Here is a 15,040-nt window from a genome sequence, read left to right as displayed (position 1 = left end):
CAGAGAATTAAAGAGGAGGCATTGCAGCCAGAGTATGATGAGATGGATCAAGAAGCCATAGTGGGCGATTACACACAGCCCAGCCTCTTCTCATCCCAATGTGCATTGGGGGACAATGAGGGAGAGGAGGAGAGAGAACAGGAGCAGTTATCATGCGCAGTAGACGGTAGTACCTGTACAAGTATCATACTGTCGGTTCAGCGTGGGTGGCCTGAGGACAGGGGGGAGGAGGAGGAGGAGGAGGAGGAGAGCATGGTCAGTCGTCATCTTGGTGAGGACACGGAAATCTTGCCCGTTACCAGTTTGGCATGCATAGCTGACTTTATGTTACGCTGCCTTAACCGTGACCCTCGCGTCGTCAAAATGTTGGGTGACATTTATTACTGGTTGGTGACACTTGTAGACCCCCGCTACAAGGAGAACTTTCACTCTCTTATTCCTGAGGTGGAGAGGTCTACAAAAATGAGCCAGTACCAGAAGGGCCTTGCTGCAGAACTGTTAAAAAAATTCCCATCTGAACACGCTAGCGGCAGAGGTCACAGTTTGTTGACCAACCAAAGCGTACAAGCGAGAGAGAGGCAACTCCAATCCAGCAGATGCAGTGGAACACTGTCAATGTTCTGGGACAGTTTTCTCAGACCCTCCCTTCGGACAGACCCTGAGGCGCTGGGTACTCTCACATTGAGTGGAAAGTTTCAAAAGATGGTTAAGGAGTACCTTGCCAACCGTACCAGCGTCCTCCGTGATTCCTCTGTGCCTTTTAATTATTGGGAATCCAAGCTGGACAATTGGAATGAACTCGCTCTGTACGTCTTGGAGGTCCTGGCCTGCCCTGCTGCTAGCGTGCTATCGGAGCGTGTTTTTAGTGCCGCTGGGGGAATTATAACTGATAAGCGCACTCACCTGTCAACTGACAATGCTGACAAGCTGACCCTTATCAAAATGAACAAGGGCTGGATTGGGCCAGACTTCTCATCACCACCAAATGACAACAGAGTAACATAAAGTCAAATCCACTCTGTTATTTCGGGAGGTGTATTCATATGCACCGCTTCACACCCACACATGGGTATAGGCTTCCTCATTTCGGCTGTTTTATGTTCTTCTCCTTATCCTCAGCCTCCACCACCACTATACCACCAGGGTGACCGTGGTCCATGTTGCCATTATTGAAAGTTCCTCCGTCCTTATTTTTGTCAGCTTTTGCTTGAAAGGCATAAGCAAAGAATGTGGGAGACCCACTCCCCAATAATGGGAATAATATTTTTAAGATGCTGTACTGTGTGACTCTTGTAAGGGGCATTAAAACCGTCTTGTTATACGCCTCTGACCTCCACGTCTCTTCTGAGGGGCATTAAAACCGTCTTGTTATACCACTCTGACCTCCACGTCTCTTGTAAAGGGCATTAAAAGCGTCTTGTTAAACCACTCTGACCTCCACGTCTCTTCTGAGGGGCATTAAAACCGTCTTGTTATACCACTCTGACCTCCACGTCTCTTCTGAGGGGCATTAAAAGCATCTTGTTATACTACTCTGACCTCCACGTCTCTTTTAATGGGCATTAAAAGCATCTTGTTATACCACTGTGACCTCCACATCTCTTGTAAGGGGCATTAAAAGCGTCTTGCTATACCACTCTGACCTCCACGTCTCTTGTAAGGGGCATTAAAAGCATCTTGTTATACCACTCTGACCTCCACGTCTCTTCTGAGGGGCATTAAAACCGTCTTGTTATACCACTCTGACCTCCACGTCTCTTCTGAGGGGCATTAAAAGCGTCTTGTTATACCACTCTGACCTCCACGTCTCTTCTGAGGGGCATTAAAACCATCTTGTTATACCACTCTGACCTCCACGTCTCTTGTAAGGGGCATTAAAAGCGTCTTGTTATACCACTCTGACCTCCACGTCTCTTGTAATGGGCATTAAAAGCGTCTTGTTATACCACTCTGACCTCCACGTCTCTTGTAAGGGGCATTAAAAGCTTCATGCTATACCACTCTGACCTCCACGTCTCTTGTAATGGGCATTAAAAGTGTCTTGTTATACCACTCTCACCTCCACGTCTCTTGTAAGGGGCATTAAAAGCTTCTTGATATACCACTCTGACCCCCACGTCTCTTCTGAGGGGCATTAAAAGCGTCTTGTTATACCACTCTGACCTCCATGTCTCTTCTGAGGGGCATTAAAAGCGTCTTGTTATACCACTCTGACCTCCACGTCTCTTGTAAGGGGCATTAAAACCGTCTTGTTAAGCTACTGGGACCTCCACGAGTCTTCGAACGGGCATTGCATTTCCTCCTAATTTTTTGAAGCTTTTGCTTGGAAGGCATAAGCAAATACTATGGGAGACCCACTCCCCAATAATGGGACTTATGTTTTTAATATGCTGTACTGCATGGCTCTTGTAAGGGGCATTGCAAGTTGCTCCGTCTTAATTTTTGGAAGCTTTTGCTTGGAAGGCATAAGCAAATACTATGGGAGACCCACTCCAGAATAATGGGACTTATGTTTGTAATATGCTGTACTGCATGGCTTTTGTAAGGGGCATTGCAAGTTGCTCCGTCTTAATTTTTGGAATCTTTTGCTTGGAAGGCATAAGCAAATACTATGGGAGACCCACTCCCAAATAATGGGACTTATGTTTGTAATATGCTGTACTGCATGGCTCTTGTAAGGGGCATTGCAAGTTGCTCCGTCCTAATTTTTGGAAGCTTTTGCTTGGAAGGCATAAGCAAAAACTATGGGAGACACACTCCCCAATAATGGGAATAATGTTTGTAATATGCTGTACTACATGGCTCTTGTAAGGTGCATTGCAAGTTGCTCCGTCCTAATTTTTGGTAGCTTTTGCTTGGAAGGCATAAGCAAATACTATGGAAGACCCACTCCCCAATAATGGGACTTATTTTTGTAATATGCTCTACTGCATGGCTCTTGTAAGGGGCATTTCAAGTTGCTCCGTCCTAATTTTTGGAAGCTTTTGCTTGGAAGGCATGAGCAAATACTATGGGAGACCCACTCCCCAATAATGGGAATAATATTTTTAAGATGCTGTACTGTATGGCTCTTGTAAGGGGCATTATAAGTGTCTTGTTAAGCTACTGTGACCTCCACGTCTATTCCAAGGGGCATTCAAACCATCTTGTTAAGCTACTGGGACCTCCACGTCTTTTCCGAGCGGCATTAAAACCCTCTTGTTAAGCTACTGCGACCTCCACCACTTTTCCGAGGGGCATTAAAACCGTCTTGTTAAGCTTCTGTGACCTCCACGTCTCTTCCAAGGGGCATTCAAACCATCTTGTTAAGATACTGGGACCTCCACGTCTTTTCCGAGGGGCATTAAAACCGTCTTGTTAAGCTACTGTGACCTCCACGTCTCTTCAAAGGGGCATTAAAATCATCTTATTAAGCCACTCTGAACTCCACAGCTCTTCCAAGGGCCATTGAAATGTTGTTTTTAATTACCTCTAACGTCCACGACTCTTCCAACGGGCATTGCATTTCCTCTTAATTTTAGTCAGTTTTTGCTTTTCAATGCAAAGGCGAAAACTAAGGGAGACCCACTCCCCAATAATGGGTAGAAGGTTTTTAGTAAGCTGTAATCCACGTCTGTTTCATGGGGCATTGCAGTTCCTCATAATTTTTGGAAAGCCTTCCATTCACTGCTTAGGCCAACAGTGTACAGGACATCCAGTTGCTATAAATGGAAAAAATGGTTTAGTTAGGGCTCTCTGACCTCCATGTCATTTCCAAGGGGCATTGGAGTGTCTCAAAATTTTTTCTAGGCATTGCACTCACTGTATGCCCTATAACTGTATAGCCGAACTGCTCCTTTTGTTACTGAAACATATCCTACAAGACATATGTGGTTGACTGGCCTGATATTGATATGAATGGTCCCTGTTTCTCCTCCTCTTTCTCCTTTGCCACTACCTCATCCATCATTTATCACCTGAAGCTTTGTTTTTAAAGGGAGTCATAGAACTGGAATAGTAGCAGGAAAACATCCAGCAATCCTCAGAGGAGGTAGGATATGCACCAAAACGCTGACCACCTCAGGCCTAGCCGCTACTACATACATGCGCTTGCATTCCAAGAAAACAAAGCAGATGCTAACTTGTGTCATCATCATCATGGTCCTCACCTTGGCACTCTCAACTCCCCTGATGGAGAAGCCAGGGCCCACCGGAGTAGTCTGGTTCTCTGGTGGGCTTGTCCAATGCTGCCCTAAAGCTGGCCGGGCTAAGAAAAGTGTGTGGGGGGATGTTCCAAGGAGAAATAAGGGCGGCTGGGGACCGTTTATGGACACCCGGCTGCCCCCAGGTGGCTGGGGATCGTGTGTGGACAACCGGCTGCAGGGCGGCTGGGGACCGAGTGTGGACACCCGGGGATAGTTGCAAGTCTGCATCTTCTGATGCGGCAAGGATGACTTCTGATGGGCACACTTTTAGGCAGTGACCTGGGTGTAAGAGATGCTTACAGGGGTCTTCCCCATGCTGTTCCCATGTCTTTTCAGCACTGTATGCATGTGTCACACAGTACATGGCCAGATAAGGTTGTAAAATGTTAAAATTACATTTCCCGGTGAATGCATTTGCCCAAGGTGTGGAGGAGTATTTTTTGGGGGGGGGTTATTTATTTTACCTTATACACAAGTTTTTACAGTGGAAAGGAAGATCCTTAACATATTTCACAGGAAAGCAGTTTCAGTTTCGTTTTTGAACGTTTTATTGTGAGCCCTTAAAAGTGGCTTACTACCTCTGACCACGTTGTTGAGAGCAGTGACCTGGGCATCAGAAACGCTTCCTGGGGCGATCCCCATGCTGTGCCCATGTCATTTGAGCACTGTCACTATTGTTTTGGGCACTTGTTAGGCTTTTAAAAGACTGCCGGGGGTGTGACACCAAAAATGCTTGGGTCTCCCTTAGACTAACATTGGGCTCATTGCTCGGGTCGAGCACCCGAGTATCACGGCGAGCTCGGCCCAAGCTTCGAGCACCCGAGCATTTTAGTGATCGATCAACACTAGCTGTAACTAATAGGTTACGAATCAATATTAAAATAAAAGAAATCATGGCATATCTCCTTTCATCACAAGTAATGCTCATCTTTCTACTGCTTAGCTTAGAAAGAGTTAAATTACAAAAGCCAGAAGAAGTCAGGAGGGCCGAGTGGTCTAAGGCGCTGCATTCAGGTCGCAGTCTCTCCAGGAGGCGTGGGTTCGAATCCCACTTCTGACATTAGAATTTTCTTTCAAGAAATTGTACAGCTTCACTCCTGTTACTTATTAGTTTGGGGTTTGCTCTATTGGTGGCAATCTCAAATCGAAAACTAAAAGTGATGGGGCTTAGCAAAACCAATTCTCAATGTTGGCACTTTGGCAGTATTCCTTGGGGTCCTTGAGGCAAATCTTAAATGTGCTGAATTTGTGCTTTCACAAAAGACTTCTGGGAACATCAAATAGTTTCTTTGTGCATATATTAGTTGTTGCTTTGGCATCGGAAAAATACTGTGGATAGGAAAATGGGAGGGACTATTTCATCTCTATGTGTGCTGTCGTGGAAGATTCCTAGAAACCGAATTACCAGTAAGTCTAATTTCAGATTTTTTTACCTCAGGCATCAATAGACTATATATATACTTAATAAACAAAAGCTAAAAGAGCAGATGAACATAGTTTAACAAGTCTGAAATGCGCATGTGATACTGACATCAAAGTTTCACCACATTTTGGGACAAATGTTTTCACTTTCAACATTAACAATCAGTAGAATATTTTCTCTAAATTTGCATCTCCTATCTTCACTCCAATTGTTTGCACCTAAGAAAAAATAAAGCTTGATGCAACATTATGCTTACAAATTGTGTTCTATGCTCAATCATCACCTGTCCTAAAGAGACACAGTCAGAATTACCCTGGCGAATTGAGTAAATTTGAAAATGTAAAAAAAATGCAGAATTGCTGTTTTTTTCTATTCATTCACAAAGATCTAATTTATGTTCTTAAATATGTACGCAAAATAGCAGGACTTTCAAATATTGATAATTTTGCAAAAACAAGTCAAAGTAAAAATAAATACATCCAGTTGTGACATCTACAGTGTGTTGAACATTCCTGAATCTATATGTGTCTTTTCTAAATATCTCAGTTGGGAGAGCGTTAGACTCAAGATCTAAAGGTCCCCGATTCAATCCCGGGTTTTGGCAAAAGTTTTTTTCTTCACCCATTAAATTTTAAGCAGAAAATAAACAAGGAATATGGACTGACTGTTTACAGAGAATGTAAAAATCCTAATCATTATAACTATCTACAGGAAATAAAATGATAGAAACTTGAGAACTGAACACTTTTAACTTTTGAGGAAAATAAAATTTTTTGTAATTTTTCCTTCATTCTGGACGTCATCACTTTGTTTTATTTTAGTTTGACTTAGCTGTAAGAGAATTTAAAGGAAACCTGATAGCTAATACGGGCAGCATGTATCAGACACTAGCTGAATGATTTCAGCCATTTATGTTTGACTATGAATCGCTGTGGCATTACTGAGACAAATATGCTTCAAAAATATGCCAGGAACAAAGCTGTTTGGGGAAAAAGCCAGGAAGGCAAAAAACACAAGCCCCAACTCAGGACCGTCATCTTTCATTCTAAAAATAGGGGTTTCTACGTTAATGGTAAGACAAAGAATCCACAGATTTGGCATTTCTCTAGCGAGGAGAGCCCACTTAAAATGTATGGGGTGCTTGTCTCCATAAGCGCAAGCTGGGCACTAAACTGGCTTATTTGCAATTCTGGATGTTGCAGAGTGAAAACACCTGTTGGACAATAATAGTAATTGCTGGTGTTGATGAATTCATTGTGAGGAGTAATTTATAAAATGGGATCACTTTGGAGGGGTTTCTGCTGTTTTGGTACTTTTGGAACACCGCAAATGTCACCCTCAAAATATTCTTGCAAAATCTGCATTCGCAAAACCCAAATAGCGCTCTTACTTTCAAAGCCCTGCTGTGTGACCAAACAGTAGTTTCTGAAGACATATGGGGCATCACCGCATTTCAATGAAATTGTGCAACTTTAGATATTTTCACAAGAAAAACTAAATATATATTAACCTAAATTTACCATTAATATAAAGTACAATGTGTTACAAAATAACACTATCAGAATCACAGGGATATGTTAAGCATTCCAGTGTTATTGCCACATAAATTGATACATGTCAGATTTAAAAAACGGTGCTTGGTCATGAAGCTCAAAATTGGCTGTAACTAATAGGCTAGAAATCAATATTAAAATAAAAGAAATCATGGTATATTTCCTTTCATCACAAGTAATGCTCATCTTTCTACTGCTTAGCTTAGAAAGAGTTAAGTTACAAAAGCCAAAAGAAGTCAGGATGGCCGAGTGGTCTAAGGCGCTGCGTTCAGGTCGCAGTCTCTCCTGGAGGTGAGTTTTCGAATCCCACTTCTGACATTAGCATTTTCTTTCAAGAAATTGTACAGCTTCACTCATTTTACTGATTAGTTGGGGGTCCGCTCTATTGGTGGCAATCTCAAATCGATAACTAAAAGTGATGGGGCTTAGCAAAACCAATTCTCAACGTTGGCACTTTGGCAATATTCCTTGGGGTCCTTGAGACAAATCTTAAATGTCCTGAATTTGTGCTTTCACAAAAGACTTCAGGGAAAATCAAATAGTTTCTTTGTGCATATGTTAGTTGTTGCTTTGGCATCGGAAAAATACTGTGGATAGGAAAATGGGAGGGACTATTTCATCTCTATGTGTTCTCTGTCCCTATTAGGGCAGAGAGTGAACCTCCTAAGGTGCTGTCGTGGAAGATTCCTAGAAACCGAATTACCAGTAAGTCTAATTTCAGATTTTTTTACCTCAGGCATCAATAGACTATATATATACTTAATAAACAAAAGCTAAAAGAGCAGATGAACATAGTTTAACAAGTCTGAAATGTGCATGTGATACTGACATCAAAGTTTCACCACATTTTGGGACAAATGTTTTCACTTTCAACATTAACAATCAGTAGAATATTTTCTCTAAATTTGCATCTCCTATCTTCACTCCAATTGTTTGCACCTAAGAAAAAAATAAAGCTTGATGCAACATTATGCTTACAAATTGTGTTTTATGCTCAATCATCACCTGTCCTACAGAGACACAGTCAGAATTACCCTGGCGAATTGAGTAAATTTGAAAATGTAAAAAAAATGCAGAATTGCTGTTTTTTTCTATTCATTCACAAAGAATTAATGTAAGTTCTTAAAATGCACGCAAAATAGCGGGACTTTCAAATATAGATAATCTTGCAAAAACAAGTCAAAGTAAAAATAAATACATCCAGTTGTGACATCTACAGTGTGTTGAACATTCCTGAATCTAAATGTGTCCTGCCGAAATAGCTCAGTTGGGAGAGCGTTAGACTGAAGATCTAAAGGTTCTTGGTTCAATCCTGGGTTTCGGCAAAAGTTTTTTTCTTCACCCATTAAATTTTAAGCAGAAAATAAACAAAGAATATGGACTGACTGTTTACAGAGAATGTAAAAATCCTAATCATTATAACTATCTACAGGAAATAAAATGATAGAAACTTGAGAACTGAACACTTTTAACTTTTGAGGAAAATAATATTTTTTGTATTTTTTCCTTCAATCTGGACGTCATCACTTTGTTTTATTTTAGTTTGACTTAGCTGTATGAGGATTTAAAGGAAACCTGATAGCTAATACTGGCAGGATGTATCAGACACTAGCTGAATGATTTCAGCCATTTATGTTTGACTATGAATCGCTGTGGCATTACTGAGACAAATATGCTTCAAAAATATGCCAGGAACAAAGCTGTTTGGGGAAAAAGCCAGGAAGGCAAAAAACACAAGCCCCAACTCAGGACCATCATCTTTCATTCTAAAAATAGGGGTTTCTACGTTAATGGTAAGACAAAGAATCCACAGATTTGGCATTTCTCTAGCGAGGAGAGCCCACTTAAAATGTATGGGGTGCTTGTCTCCATAAGCGCAAGCTGGGCACTAAACTGGCTTATTTGCAATTCTGGATGTTGCAGAGTGAAAACACCTGTTGAACAATAATAGTAATTGCCGGTGTTGATGAATTCATTGTGAGGAGTAATTTATAAAATGGGATCACTTTGGAGGGGTTTCTGCTGTTTTGGTACTTTTGGAACTCCGCAAATGTCACCCTCAAAATATTCTTGCAAAATCTGCATTCCCAAAACCCAAATAGCGCTCTTACTTTCAAAGCCCTGCTGTGTGACCAAACAGTAGTTTCTGAAGACATATGGGGCATCACCGCATTTCAATGAAATTGTGCAACTTTAGATATTTTCACAAGAAAAACTAAATATATATTGACCTAAATTTACCATTAATATAAAGTACAATGTGTTACAAAATAACACTATCAGAATCACGAGGATTTGTTAAGCATTCCAGTGTTATTGACACATAAATTGATACATGTAAGATTTAAAAAAACGGTGCTTGGTCATGAAGCTCAAAATTGGCTGTAACTAATAGGTTACAAGTCAATATTAAAATAAAAGAAATCCTGGTATATTTCCTTTTATCACAAGTAATGCTCATCTTTCTACTGCTTAGCTTTGAAAGAGTTAAATTTCAAAAGCCAGAAGAAGTCAGGATGGCCGAGCGGTATAAGGCACTGCGTTCAGGTCGCAGTCTCTCCTGGAGGCGTGGGTTCGAAACCGACTTCTGACATTAGAATTTTCTTTCAAGAAATTGTACAGCTTCACTCCTTTTACTGATTAGTTGGGGGTCCGCTCTATTGGTGGCAATCTCAAATCGATAACTAAAAGTGATGGGGCTTAGCAAAACCAATTCTCAACGTTGGCACTTTGGCAGTATTCCTTGGGGTCCTTGAGGCAAATCTTAAATGTCCTGAATTTGTGCTTTCACAAAAGACTTCAGGGAAAATCAAATAGTTTCTTTGTGCATATGTTAGTTGTTGCTTTGGCATCGGAAAAATACTGTGGATAGGAAAATGGGAGGGACTATTTCATCTCTATGTGTTCTCTGTCCCTATTAGGGCAGAGAGTGAACCTCCTAAGGTGCTGTCGTGGAAGATTCCTAGAAACCGAATTACCAGTAAGTAGAGATGAGCGTTGTTCTACTCTAACTGTTCGCCAGTCTCAAATTCAAGCTGTTTTGTTCGGTGTTCGAGCCGTTCGACGAACACGAACGATTTGAGAAAAATTCGGCTGTTCGAGGTTATGTTCAATAACTGTTCGTGCACCAAAATCATAACTGGATTTTTTCTCAGTAATGATGAAAATTAATGTTAATACGCAGTTTGAGTGTACAGCGGGGTGGGGGGAGGGGAAGGGGATGGATCTCTGCAGGAATAATGAAGATCTCCATTTTTTTTTCTCTTTCCCGCATTTACAGTGGGGAGGTGCAATCTGTCAGCCTATCAGCAGCGCACACACGGAGCGAAGTGCTTTTTTTCACACAAGCAAGGGCATGTGTCATTGGCAGAGTATGTCACATTTCCTTGCCCTATAAGACCAAGCCATTTTCCCCGTCGTCACCATTTTCTCACTGCTGCAGCTGCGTGTTAGACGGCACCGCTGTTGCTGTGTGCGCTATACCTTGTTAATTTCAAGCCAATTTTCGCACAAATCTACAGATAGCTTGGGAGTAGGGAATAGTTGTGATTGCAGTCCTTTTAAGGACTAGGTTACAGCATTTCCTACGACTTTTATCAGGCAGGTCTGTGCTATTAAATAGATAGATTGTGGGAGTAAAGACTAATTGTAATTGCAGTCCTTTTCAGGACTAGGTTACATCAGTTCCTATCAGTTTTTGCCAGGCAGGTCTGTGCCAGTGCTGTGCAAGTTTTTTTCACAGCATTTGGCTGAATCTAGCAAAGCTAATCCTTTTTGGTCTATTGCAGAGTGTGTTAGTCAGTGGAGTAGCCTATCTGTGTTGCAAGATATACCACCTGTGTATAGAATACCAATTTTTTACTGCACCTAGTGAAGTAAAATCTTTTGCGCATAGCATCATTATATTAGTCCATCTATACTGACCTCCATCAGGTTGCAAATTGAATATAATTTTTTTCTGCATCTAGCTCTGAAAAAATATTTGGGCTTCTAGCAGTGTGTGGGACTTGTTCTATTAGTCCATCTATACTGACCTCCATCAGGTTGCAAACTGAATATAGTTTTTTTCTGCATCTAGCTCTGAAAAAATATTTGGCCTTCTAGCAGTGTGTGGGACTTTCTCTATTAGTCCATCTATACTGACCTCCATCAGGTTGAAAATTAAAAATAATTTATAACTGCATCTAGCTCTGAAAAAATATTTGGCCTTCTAGCAGTGTGTGGGACTTTCTCTATTAGTCCATCTATACTGACCTCCATCAGGTTGCAAATTAAAAATAATTTTTAGTCTGCATCTAGCTCTGAAAAAATATTTGGCCTTCTAGCAGTGTGTGGGACTTTCTCTATTAGTCCATCTATACTGACCTCCATCAGGTTGCAAACTGAATAAAAAATTTTTCTGCATCTACCTCTGAAAAAATATTGGGCTTCTAGCTGTGTGTGGGACTTGTTCTATTAATCCATCTCTACAGACCTCCATCAGGTTGCAAACTGAATATAATTTTTTTCTGCATCTACCTCTGAAAAAATATTTGGGCTTCTAGCTGTGTGTGGGACTTGTTCTATTAGTCCATCTATACTGACCTCCATCAGGTTGCAAACTGAATATAATTTTTTTTCTGCATCTAGCTCTGAAAAAATATTTGGCCTTCTAGCAGTGTGTGGGACTTTCTCTATTAGTCCATCTATACTGACCTCCATCAGGTTGCAAATTAAAAATAATTTATAACTGCATCTAGCTCTGAAAAAATATTTGGCCTTCTAGCAGTGTGTGGGACTTTCTCTATTAGTCCATCTATACTGACCTCCATCAGGTTGCAAATTAAAAATAATTTTTAGTCTGCATCTAGCTCTGAAAAAATATTTGGCCTTCTAGCAGTGTGTGGGACTTTCTCTAATAGTCCATCTATACTGACCTCCATCAGGTTGCAAACTGAATAAAATTTTTTTCTGCATCTACCTCTGAAAAAATATTGGGCTTCTAGCTGTGTGTGGGACTTGTTCTATTAATCCATCTCTACAGACCTCCATCAGGTTGCAAACTGAATATAATTTTTTTCTGCATCTACCTCTGAAAAAATATTTGGGCTTCTAGCTGTGTGTGGGACTTGTTCTATTAGTCCATCTATACTGACCTCCATCAGGTTGCAAACTGAATATAATTTTTTTTCTGCATCTAGCTCTGAAAAAATATTTGGCATTCTAGCAGTGTGTGGGACTTTCTCTATTAGTCCATCTATACTGACCTCCATCAGGCTGCAAATTAAAAATAATTTTTATTTGCAACTAGCTCTGAAAAAATATTTGGCCTTCTAGCAGTGTGTGGGACTTTATTAGTCCATCTATACTGACCTCCATCAGGTTGCAAATTAAAAATATTTTTTTGTCTGCATCTATCTCTGAAAAAATATTTGGCCTTCTAGCAGTGTGTGGGAGTTTCTCTAATAGTCCATCTATACTGACCTCCATCAGGTTGCAAATTCAAAATAATTTTTTGTCTGCATCTAGCTCTGAAAAAATATTTGGCCTTCTAGCAGTGTGTGGGACTTTCTCTATTAGTCCATCTATACTGACCTCCATCAGGTTACAAATTAAAAATAATTTTTTGTCTGCATCTAGCTCTGAAAAAATATTTGGCCTTCTAGCAGTGTGTGGGACTTTCTCTATTAGTCCATCTATACTGACCTCCATCAGGTTGCAAACTGAATATATTTTTTTTCTGCATCTACCTCTGAAAAAATATTGGGCTTCTAGCTGTGTGTGGTACTTGTTCTATTAATCCATCTATACAGACCTCCATCAGGTTGCAAACTGAATATACATTTTTTCTGCATCTACCTCTGAAAAAATATTTGGGCTTCTAGCTGTGTGTGGGACTTGTTCTATTAGTCCACCTATACTGACCTCCATCAGGTTGCAAACTGAATATAATTTTTTTCTGCATCTAGCTCTGAAAAAATATTTGGCCTTCTAGCAGTGTGTGATACTTTCTCTATTAGTCCATCTATACTGACCTCCATCAGGTTGCAAATTAAAAATAATTTTTTGTCTGCATCTAGCTCTGAAAAAATATTTGGCCTTCTAGCAGTGTGTGGGACTTTCTCTATTAGTCCATCTATACTGAACTCCATCAGGTTGCAAATTCAAAATAATTTTTTGTCTGCATCTAGCTCTGAAAAAATATTTGGCCTTCTAGCAGTGTGTGGGACTTTCTCTATTAGTCCATCTATACTGACCTCGATCAGGCTGCAAATTCAAAATTATTTTTTGTCTGCATCTAGCTCTGAAAAAATATTGGGCTTCTAGCTGTGTGTGGGACTTGTTCTATTAATCAATCTATACAGACCTCCATCAGGTTGCAAACTGAATATAATTTTTTTCTGCATCTACCTCTGAAAAAATATTTGGGCTTCTAGCTGTGTGTGGGACTTGTTCTATTAGTCCATCTATACTGACCTCCATCAGGTTGCAAACTGAATATAATTTTATTCTGCATCTAGCTCTGAAAAAATATTTGGCCTTCTAGCAGTGTGTGGGACTTTCTCTATTAGTCCATCTATACTGACCTCCATCAGGCTGCAAATTAAAAATAATTTTTATTTGCAACTAGCTCTGAAAAAATATTTGGCCTTCTAGCAGTGTGTGGGACTTTCTCTATTAGTCCATCTATACTGACCTCCATCAGGTTGCAAATTAAAAATAATTTTTTGTCTGCATCTAGCTCTGAAAAAATATTTGGCCTTCTAGCAGTGTGTGGGACTTTCTCTATTAGTACATCTATACTGACCTCGATCAGGTTGCAAATTCAAAATTTTTTTTTGTCTGCATCTAGCTCTGAAAAAATATTTGGCCTTCTAGCAGTGTGTGGGACTTTCTCTATTAGTCCATCTATACTGACCTCCATCAGGCTGCAAATTAAAAATAATTTTTTTCTGCATCTACCTCTGAAAAAATATTTGGGCTGCTAGCTGTGTGTAGGACTTGTTCTATTAGTCCATCTATACTGACCTCCATCAGGTTGCAAATTAAAACGAATTTTTATCTGCATCTACAGTACCTCTGAAAAAATATTTGGGCTTCTACCTGTGTGTGGGACTTGTTGTATTAGTCCATCTATACTGACCTCCATTAGGCTGCAAACTGAATATATTTTTTTCCTGCATCTACCTCTGAAAAAATATTGGGCTTCTAGCTGTGTGTGGGTCTTGTTCTATTAATCCATCTATACTGACCTCCATCAGGTTGCAAACTGAATATAATTTTTTTCTGCATCTAGCTCTGAAAAAATATTTGGCCTTCTAGTAGTGTGTCGGACTTTCTCTATTAGTCCATCTATACTGACCTCCATCAGGTTGCAAACTGAATAGAATTTTTTTCTGCATCTAGCTCTGAAAAAATATTTGGCCTTCTAGTAGTGTGTCGGACTTTCTCTATTAGTCCATCTATACTGACCTCCATCAGGTTGCAAATTAAAACTAATTTTTATCTGCATCTACAGTACCTCTGAAAAAATATTTGGGCTTCTAGCTGTGTGTGGGACTTGTTGTATTAGTCAATCTATACTGACCTCCATCAGGTTGCAAACTGAATATATTTTTTTCTGCATCTACCTCTGAAAAAATATTGGGCTTCTAGCTGTGTGTGGGACTTGTTGTATTAGTCCATCTATACTGACCTCCATCAGGTTGCAAACTGAATATATTTTTTTCTGCATCTACCTCTGAAAAAATATTGGGCTTCTAGCTGTGTGTGGGTCTTGTTCTATTAATCCATCTATACTGACCTCCATCAGGTTGCAAACTGAATATAATTTTTTTCTGCATCTAGCTCTGAAAAAATATTTGGCCTTCTAGTAGTGTGTCGGACTTTCTCTATTAGTC

At 40.2% G+C, this 15,040-nt stretch overlaps 3 non-coding genes across 3 annotated transcripts; all 3 read left to right on the top strand.

Annotated features, from left to right (window-relative positions):
- Positions 1-5,161: 5,161 nt before the first annotated feature.
- TRNAL-CAG (transfer RNA leucine (anticodon CAG)) lies at positions 5,162-5,244 on the top strand. Its single transcript has one exon. It is a non-coding gene; the product is annotated as a tRNA-Leu (tRNA).
- Positions 5,245-8,412: 3,168 nt separating this feature from the next.
- TRNAF-GAA (transfer RNA phenylalanine (anticodon GAA)) lies at positions 8,413-8,485 on the top strand. Its single transcript has one exon. It is a non-coding gene; the product is annotated as a tRNA-Phe (tRNA).
- A 1,185-nt stretch (positions 8,486-9,670) lies between these two features.
- Positions 9,671-9,753, top strand: TRNAL-CAG (transfer RNA leucine (anticodon CAG)). Its single transcript has one exon. It is a non-coding gene; the product is annotated as a tRNA-Leu (tRNA).
- The last annotated feature ends 5,287 nt before the right edge of the window (positions 9,754-15,040 follow it).

The sequence above is a fragment of the Phyllobates terribilis genome, unplaced genomic scaffold, assembly GCF_046119375.1.
Source record: "Phyllobates terribilis strain yellow unplaced genomic scaffold, ASM4611937v1 Scaffold_12__6_contigs__length_324123572, whole genome shotgun sequence".
Taxonomy (NCBI): Eukaryota; Metazoa; Chordata; class Amphibia; order Anura; family Dendrobatidae; genus Phyllobates; species Phyllobates terribilis.
The sequence above is the reverse complement of the archived record's forward strand: the minus strand, read 5'-3'. Positions and strand labels throughout refer to the sequence as shown.